The sequence below is a fragment of the Anarrhichthys ocellatus genome, unplaced genomic scaffold, assembly GCF_004355925.1.
Source record: "Anarrhichthys ocellatus isolate YVR2014 unplaced genomic scaffold, GSC_Weel_1.0 scaffold4, whole genome shotgun sequence".
Taxonomy (NCBI): Eukaryota; Metazoa; Chordata; class Actinopteri; order Perciformes; family Anarhichadidae; genus Anarrhichthys; species Anarrhichthys ocellatus.
In genome coordinates this window covers 14,600,705-14,610,565 of record NW_022280034.1, presented here as the reverse complement: position 1 = coordinate 14,610,565, position 9,861 = coordinate 14,600,705, and the positions used below count along the sequence as shown (strand labels likewise).

The window sequence follows — 9,861 nt, the reverse complement described above, 5'->3', positions numbered from 1 at the left end:
ACACACTACCCCCCCCAATCAACCCCTCCCCCCCCCCCCCCCCCCCCCCCCTCCCATTGTTGATCAAATTCATGGCGATTACACAGGAATGATGATCCCCTCATTTAGGGCCTATTACTCACGTTTAGGGCCCCATAGTGAATTGGCCCTTTTCTGATTTCTCTTGTATCACTAAGCAGCCACTCTGTCAGATAAGACACAGGACAGATTATAGCGGTAAACACTGTAAACAGCAAGATACCAGGATCAAATGATTGGATTTTACAAAAACAAAAAAAATGCATTTTTTCCCCCTGCATTCCGTTATTTATAAGTAACATTTTCATCTTTGTTATCAAGGGGGGAAATGTATTCTATGTGATTACTCGAATGCTAATGACAAACTCTAGGTTATCAGGAGGAAAAGCAGTGTCTTTGGGGGCGGGGTACCTCCTAAACTAAGGAAATGAGATGCTGAGGAAGGCATTACTTAAAGTGAAGAGGAGCACAGCATGTCTTCCTGTGATGCATGTGACTGTGCTCCTCTGTACACGTGTATTCTTTGTGTGTGACGTGTGGTACGTGAACGTATATGAGACAGCTGGTGGGTGTGGGGTGTCCTCAAATGTTTACCCTGACCATGTGCTGATAGCAGATAGACTTAAAGGGAAGCCCTCTGACGTATTCTTGCAGAGCTTCACCTAACAGCCAAGGATGGACGACGGTGCACCGTGGTTGTGGCTGAATTTGCAGCGCTGAGAGGTATAGAGAGGAGTTCTTGATTAAGATGTTGAGAGAAAGATAGAGTAGAATGTTATTTTCAAATTAACAGTTTACTATTTTGGGAAATATGCTTTTTTTTCCACTTTCTTGTATGAGAAGGTTGATACCACTCGATATAAGAAGAGTGGTATATCCATCTCTCGTCTTACTCTTCCCCAGTCGCAAGCGTGTGGCTGGTATTGTTTTCACCTTGTGTGTGTGCCATCATGTCAAAATGTGGTCCTGGAGACACCTACTGTCGCGGTTACTTCCACAGGAGCAGTTTGGAGTGCTTTGCCATGTCAGTCTCCTTGTCGACGGATTTTGTCACTGGGGGTAGCGTCACATCCATGCAAAATGCAGTCATGGAACTTTTAAAGGTGTGCACTTGAGGTACAAAATGAAGGGTGAGTTCGAAGACACTTTACGCCCCTGGCCCAATTTGGCTTCATGGCTGGTGTGATCCCAAGATGCTCTCTATTTTCTAGCTAAAGCAGCAAACTCGGGGGCTGAAAAATGAAGCCAACGCAGAAGAGCCCAAAATGTGCAATTCCTCAAATGGCCACTTGATGCCGACTCCAAAAGTGAGTCAGTCCCCATAGAAATCGCACGTTGAAATGCTGATGTTTAGAGCAGAAATAAACATGTTTACAGCCTGGTGCAAAAAAAACAGTTGTGGTCTCTATAGCCAATAATCACGTTCATGACAACTTTTAAACGTTAATCATGATTAAGGGAGTGTCTGCCCTGAGGGTGCCGTCTCAGGGCGCTATAGCCGCTAGCTATTCCGTCTGCTGTGTCACCTTGACCCACCTCAGCTCCACTGAGGATCCAACTCTTTGCTCGTTTTTGGACTAGCAAAGAGACTGCCACTAGGCTATTTAGAAAATGAAGGTATTAAGATATAGGCCTTGTGGAGATTAACCTACTATACAGTAGGCTATACATGGTCTGGTGTGATAGCATTCCCAGTTAGAAGCAACAGAACTAAGCTTAATGCCATTAGCCTTCCCACCTCCTCTTATTAAGTCAAAGGGCAGGGAGTCTTACTGTAAACTCTTGCACTTATTTCACTACCTTATCTTATTTATCATATTTAGCCAATCGCTTCACAAAAGTTCATTCTTGAACTTTAAATCCACTTGCCATGCCAGTCAGCCATCATTGATTATAATATTACACCCAGGGCTTTTCCTATCGTGACATGCCAAATGTCCTCCATGAAATATACATTTTCCTCTCCGTCTTCCACGCTGATCACACCCACACTAACATCCACACCATAATCTCAGCGTTAGTTTGCCAGTGCTTCAGTAGACTCAAGCCTAAGGTGTGAAAGTCTTCCGCTTCTTCCTTTTGCCACTTATAAACTGTTGATCACTAACTTAATTTTCACTTGACGCTGGGTCGATGCAGTGCTCTCAATTAAACAGCAGATGGCACTACAGACTAAGACACAACATGCTGGATCATAAGATCATATTGCAGTACACAGTATTAATATGCCATGTGATGTTTGAGTGCAGCCATCTCGTGGTTTTAAAATTAAATTACTGTCATTCTCTCTACATGTAAAGTTCTGTGGTTTTCATTTGAATTGATATGTTCAGACCCCATGGTGTCTTGGATAACGTTTGGTTTTTAAGTGGAAAAGACCCCAAAGTGATGTTTTATTATGTCCATGGTAACAAAAACTAAAATGTACTCTTGACATAGTAATATTTGTCCTCATATCCATTGATCTGGTGTTCGGTCGCCAGCTGTTGAACTGGTCAGCTTGTTACAGTCTTTCTTCTGTATATTTCCTATATTACATTTCAGTAATTGTTGAACTTGCAAGTTCTTTTCCTCTGAGAATTCTTGCACAGCGTGTTGGCGAGGAAGCCCTCAGATGTCTTTATGGGACACGGTGCATGTTGCATTAGCTTTTAGCTTGCTGTTGGCTGCCTTGGCTCCACATCTGACAAGTGTGTCTATGTGTTAATGACTTCACCTCGTGTTAAATACCTCTACTGAGGCAATTAGAGACACATGGAAGGCATTTGCTACAAGTGCTGGCCACTGCTGCAAACCCAGTACGAATGAATAATGACGAGGAATACAATCACACTGAAAGTGGAAACATATGACAAGGGTGTCGAAGTCAGGCCACAATGCAACGTGATTTAAAAAAAAAATGCATCTCTATTGGCTCTGACCACAAACAAGCAGGGTCAGCAGTCCTGTTCAGTGGCACCACTACAACTACTATTGTGATGAGTGTGAATTGTGACAACACACCGTGTTCTACCTCTTAATGCTTAAAGGAACAGTTTGATATTGTTGAATTGGAATTGAGGAATTACGTTATTCGTTTTTTTTTTAACTGAGCTGTTAGCTTAGCATAAGGACTGTGTCCAAAGGCAACAAAAATCCACCTCGTGCACCTCTAAAGCTCGCTAATTAACGAGACGTAACTGCTCCCGGCCAAGATATAATCCACACTCGTAAGTCGTCAGCGCGGACGTCTACCGTATCGGCAGGAATGTTTGCAGCAGCTAGCTCTGCTGTGCTGAGGGCCAACTGAAGCAATTTCCTGTATGCCTTTTTTGTAATTGTTCTAATCATCCAATGAATCATCCAAACACTGAAGTGAAAGGACAGTTCGTAGAGAAATGACTGTTTAAGTACTTTGGCACAAATCCTATAATGTCACCGCCCTGTCTTAGTCTTTATTACAGCATCAAAAGTCAGAGGCTAAATATGTATCCACCTACTAATGTTCAATGTCAACCATGAACAGAAAAACAGGTATTCACACTTGCTAGCTACAAACCTAATGATAATCTAACAATAATGTGCAATTTAACATTTCAGCAACGAATGATTGTCTCCAACTACTGTTTATCATTACACTATATTAACTATGCTATCAGCAGCAAGGCTAACTACTTTATAATCTCAAATGCAAGATACCAAGTTTGTAATTGTAGCTCCTTCCGTCTGACTGCAGCCATGAATCCTTTCCCAGCTCACCAGCTTCTTCCGAGTATTTTCCAAGTCGGTTAAGGATAAGGGTAAAGATTCCATGTATTCTTTAATCTGAGAACATAACATGACAAAGATAGAATTGTTTGGATGCTTTATTATGTCCCTCACTAACAGGTTGAACCAGTTTTACAAACTGATGGCTATAAATAATCAGCAAACTACGTAGGTTTTGTATAAATGCGTTAACACCCATGGCAGCTATTTCTATTTAGCACACACACACAATAGGTTGTGACATACAATCTGTATGTTATAGAAAAATATGTACATAGCTATATAGCACTTTTCAAACCGAGAATGAAGAAAATCACTCACACCATTTATATGTCAACCCTCTACGGGGAGACATGTTTAAACCTTAATAAATCAAAGCATAGAATAATAGCAGAACACAGAGATAAAGCAAAGTACAGATACAAAAACGTGCAATGGTTAGTGCCAACTGCCCCCAAAAAGCTTTTTACATTCTTTTAACCTTTCTAAAAATAAAAAAAAATAAAAAGTGCCGAAAATAAGTGTTGTAATGCTCTAGAAGTATAAAATATGACCCACTCTGCCCCACTATTGAACTTCACCTTAAGTCCAACTGAAATTAAATTACATGTTTATTTGGGCTACATCATACATAACTGTTCTGTAAAATAATGTATTTTAAATCAGAAATTTGTATTTTATATTTTTGGGTTTTATGATGCCACCAACTATTTTTGCATTAATTTGTTAGTATAAGAGAACCTCTCTGTCTACCTAGCTGGAGAACATGTTTCCTTTGAGCATAGCGTTCTATCATAGCCAGAGCCTCTGAACAACAACCCACAGTAGCTTTCCTGATAAACATGTACACACGTCTTGTCCTGCAAAGGTTAAGCTTGCTGAACGAGCCACCAAACAAACGTTCTCTGGGGAAAAAGGTACAGCATTGCTACTCAGATAGCTGCATAGCTGCAGCACATTGAACGACCTGCAAATGTTACTTCGGTCCGGTGAGATGCTAGTGTGGTCTTAACACTTTACTACAACTAACACAATGTCTACCCATGACATGGAGGCTACAGCGCAAGTTGATTTGCTCTGCTAGCTGCTGTCAATCACACACAGACACTTTCCTCGAGCCGGCTGAGACTAAAACGAGTATTTCTCATATTTCTCTCTTTTTATAATAATAAAAAGATATAAACACAATAATGTTGCCATTATTATTGATGGCAAAAAGGATGACTAAATGTGATTTCATTGAGAATTCAAGTCTTTCGGAGCGAGTTGTGCTAAAACATTGTGCTTTATTTCAGTGACTGAATGTCGCTCCTTCCTATTCTGTTTATATTCCCTCAAAGTCCTTGAGCGTATTCCTCATCTTTGCAAACTCATGAACAGTTTTTACACTGCAAGGCTGAATCTGTGACACACCTTCTCAACTCTGCATCATGCTCAGGAGTTTTAATGATTCCAGCGACACTGACAATAAAGTTTAGTAGTATGCTATTACTAAACTGCAGTTCAGCTGTTTGCTTCAGAACCTGCTGGAGTTGTTTTGTTTCGTTCAGAATTTCTTTTGTCTGTGCTCTGGTTGTTGTTAGTGAGGATGATTTTTTTCTCCAACTCCTCAGACACCACCATAATATCTTTCAGAATCTCCTTTTGCAGTTCAATGACATCCATGAATTCTTTCCCCAGCTCTTCCACAGTTTTTAAACATTTGGTCTCTGTCGCTGTCTGGGTTACATTTGCGGTAACAACAGCTCTGGTAAAAACAGCTGTACCTCCAAAAGCTGCAAGTCCTCTGAGTATTACCACTGTTTCCACTCCCGTTTGCAAAGCTGCAGCTATTCCAAGTACTCCGAAAACTGCCCCCACTCTTCTGGTTGCGTTTGCTTTTTCCTGCGTCTCTTGCACCGTTTTAGATAAATCCATAAGTTCCACCGCAATAGCTTGCAGTCTCTCTTTCTTACTGTTCAATAAATAATCTCCCTTTTCCCCCTAGTCTGTGCAGCAGATCAGACAAATGAGATGGTAGCTGTCTCGGCATTCAATCAACTGATTGTACATGTGTGCGAGAGTGCAAAGGCCAGTGTTTCAGGTCGCTGGTGTTTGGTAACGATATGCAACATCTCACGATATGCAACATCTCATGTGGATGACATCAAGTCCAGCTTCCAACTCTTTTTACCAGAGTCCATTGAGGGTATTATACTGGACATGACAAACCTGGAGGGGAGGCGTGTGTTTGTGGACACGTGGAGAGCATTGGACCAGACCTCCAAGCCTACATGGGTCTGTTGATTCTAGCAGGAGTATATCGGTCAAACAATGAGGCTAGAAAAAGTCTGTGGGATGCGGAGTCCGGGAGGCCTATATTCCCGTCAACAATATCCTTACAACAGTTTCATTTAATTTAGCGATACATTTTCAGTGTCTATTCTTTGTATATTGACAGCAGTTATTCATGTAAACCACTAGTCTGAGACATTGTTTACAGCTTAAAAGGGTGTTAAATAAATCATGCCACATATCCCAAACTAACTTATTATTAGCCACTTACACATTTAAGGAAAATGTAATTTGACAGTATTTTAACAGGATGTAATTAGCAGTTCAGAGCACTCTGCTAACACCACCTAAATCAAAAAGGTCAAGTCAGCTAATAATTGAGGAAAGGACACAAAAACAATCATGTGAAATGAGAAAAGAAAGGGCTTACGTGAAAGTTCATGCTCTCTGTCTCTATGCAGTCCACAGCTTGTTCCTTATACAGAACACCTCAGTCACATGACTCCTTTGTCAAACAAACCAATTCATCCATCAAACCCACTTTCAGTATAAAACAGAAAGTAAACAAGTAGTTGGTGAGAAAAGGAAAAAAATATGCATATGAAAGAAAAACCACGAGACACATCACAGATTAATAACCACAAATTAGCATATCGGGATAAAACATGTTTTACTTTCCAGTTTAATTTCCCTTAAAAGTTTGAATTTTGAAGGATAGACACTAAAGAACTTCTTCAGGGGTTTAATATACTAAATGTCATTTAGACAGTGGGGGTTGGGCCGACTTGAAGCAATCTGCCCAAACCAGAAAAGCCAGTGTTCTACCTCTCTGTACATATCTGTGTTTGGCAGTCACAGGATGCATGCGTCACAAAGACCAAATGCATGACCTTTAAAAACAACAGATTCACCACTTGTTCTTCATGAATCATATCTGAAAGTTTGCTGATTCGGCAGAGAGTGGCGGAAGTCCGTGATCAGACCCCCAGCCGCTGGGGTTTGCGCTGGCTAAATTCCAGTTGAGAAAGCCTCTAACTGAATGTTTATCTCCAGAGCTGTCAACCGCTCTCTTACCCGGCGAGGTATTCTCCTAGCCGTGGGGTGGACTAGCTAGCTAATTCTTGTCTCCTTTGTGCTCTGATAAACAGTACATTCAGCACTACTAGTTGGTCAGTGGGAATGGTATTTGATTGACATTTTGGGCTGGAGTAACAAACATTTCTGACTGCACACGATTTATGGCAGTGAGGTGAATGATGAATGGTAGACAGTTGATTATCAGAGCCACACTGTTTCTCCTCACACCTCTTTACAATTCTAATTTGAACATGTTTATCCTTCTGTGAAACTAATTTAAGATATCATATTCAACAAAATAGTGCTCAGAGCCCCAAAGAGCTAAGAAAAAAAGAAAATCCAGTGTTTTCGTGGAGTCTCGGGGATCAAGCAAAGTAGTGGTCCTACAGCTAGTAGCCTACTACAGGACTCCCACTGCATTGATTGTATAAACACCAATATTTCTTTGTCTGCCTTTCATCCTACACAATTTACTTTCCCATTTCCCTCTATTTAGTCCCTTTAAGGTCAATCCAGACATACCTTCTCGTAAATCTCTGCTTCATAAAGATGTCAAAATTCAGTTTAAGTACATTTTGCAGCAAGGCGAGCTGAAAATGAGAGTGTTTAGAGACAGACGCGCCATAAAAGGACTAATAAGAGAAAAGACAGACATTGATAGGGGACGACAGAAAAGAGAGACCGAGACAGAGGAAAAAAAGACAGAGCGAGACATAGAAAAGTGAAGATTTAGACTGATGCAGCCGGGTTTCTGTAAGCCTCTATCGCCGCACTTGAGACAGGAGTATTAGATTAATGCTCACTGGAGCCATTAGGATGACTAGAGGATATCCTCCTCAGCTCCAATAGAGCTGATCAGAGTAGGGGTGTATGTGCCGGTCAGGTAGAGACTAGAGGACTTCCTGCTTCATCTGTCCATAAATGAAGTATTGGCTCGCCTTTAAATACATAATTTTCATGATGGAAGAAAGCCCAAAAGTTATAACTGTGTGCAAACCAAAAAAATGGCTATGTGTGCATGACCACTGTAAAGCCTATGAATAAATAGCCTATATAGGCTTCACATTATTTCATAAAGTAAGATATAAAAAATAAGGAATAAGAGTATAAAATCGACTACATTGAAGTTTTTTTTTTTTGAATCCATCACCATAACAACATATGGTCATGAGCGTTTCGTTTTGCCATTTTGTCGGACTGTTTGTATTTCCCGAATTCAAGCTTTCATCTCAGTCAAGCTTTAATTTGAAGAAACAGGGAGAACAGTTAGTCTTGGCTCGAGCTCCAGAAGCAGTTGTATTGTACGTGGTAAGTGGCTGCGGACCAGTTAAGTTTTTTTTGCCGCTCAGCATGGCGACCTCACCTTTCTGTCATTAAGTCAGCCAGACGCTACTTCATCTTGCAAATTGTTGCGGTTTAGATGATATTCCTGATCGCTGCAACATACTTGTTTCCCTCATGCGTCCAATATTTGCAGTAGAAATTGCCTCATAACGTTCACCTGTTCCTAATTATGCTGTTTGTTATCATGCTCAGCCACCTGCACGGTCTACGTGTGTGTGCGTGTGAGAGTTTGCTCGTAGGGATACATTCATATTTGATTGCATAAGTGTGTTCATGACCACGTGCACATGCTCGTTCAAAATGGTTGTCCTGGAGCGTACTGTGTTTGGTTTTTGGTCTCCATTTTTGCTGCTAAACTCTCATTGCTGGGATTTCTTTTGCACTGCAGGTAGGTAGGTGGAGCCTAATTCTTTTGTTGCGTTTCAGGAGGTGTGGCTCATGTTAGTTACCTCTTGTTCCTGTGTTTACAAACTGGGAATACTTCTTGAGGATTTTCACCCCCCCAAAAAAAAACACAGCTAGAGCGTTGACAGCAGCAAATAATCCAGTGCCAATGCAGCCAGTTTGGCGCCAGTGATGGTGGAATGGAGGACATCATTGAGTAAATTGGTGGCAGAAGGATGAAAGGAGGGAGCAGCCTAAAGGCAGAACGGAGTAGTTAAAGCCTCTCCTTTTTTTCTTCTTCAACCAATCACAACAACAACAGATTCTACACATGTAGCCAGAGAGAAATTAATCCCTGTTTTCTCAACATTAGCAACAAAAAGCGAAGCAAACAAATGACAACGTAACAGTTAAAGTAGAAAGATAAGCATGTATAATCGGGGTTAGCACAAGACTCATTTATATTAAGGTTAAATAAATCACAAGCAAATATTTTACTTACTTAAAGAAAAGAAGGGCGGTTGAGAAAAACATCCGGGATCCAACGAGTATTTGGACAAATTTTAAGCAGAAAAGATCAGCCATTAAAAGTTAGAAGTAAACAACATCACAGTTAGATTAGAAAAAATCTAAATTACTAGATAACTAACCAAATAGATAACAATAAAAAATATAGTAAAACAACGATCAAACACAGAAGGAGATGTATAGTAAGCAAAATATACAAAATATAATTGCGAGTTTTGTTAAATGACTGATTTATAAAGCCATTTTGTTGTTTAATTATACCTTTAAAGATGCATTAAGTATTAAGTATTTATTCATATCAACAATGGATCAAATGACTATGTCATGTGATTGGGGTTGCTTATAGTCAATAGCAATTTTTTATTTTTACTTTTAGCAGCAGGGATGGTGCATTTAGCTAGCTAGAGAGGCTAAACACAGCTTAGATGAGAATTAATATTATGCTTCTTTCTTCAAGTGGCCTGAAACATGACTCTAAATTAACTCCAT

At 40.4% G+C, this 9,861-nt stretch overlaps 1 protein-coding gene across 1 annotated transcript in view; it reads right to left on the bottom strand.

Moving 5' to 3' along the window:
* The window catches only part of LOC116380942 (bone morphogenetic protein 2-B), a 10,664-nt gene extending 4,177 nt beyond the window's left edge, over nucleotides 1-6,487 (bottom strand). The window contains exons 1-2 of the mRNA XM_031842754.1: nucleotides 6,470-6,487; nucleotides 3,697-3,822 (exon numbers count right to left, since the gene is read on the bottom strand). The gene's annotated coding sequence lies outside the window, so the exon portion shown is untranslated. The remainder of the gene's footprint in view (nucleotides 1-3,696; nucleotides 3,823-6,469) is intronic.
* Nucleotides 6,488-9,861: the final 3,374 nt, after the last annotated feature.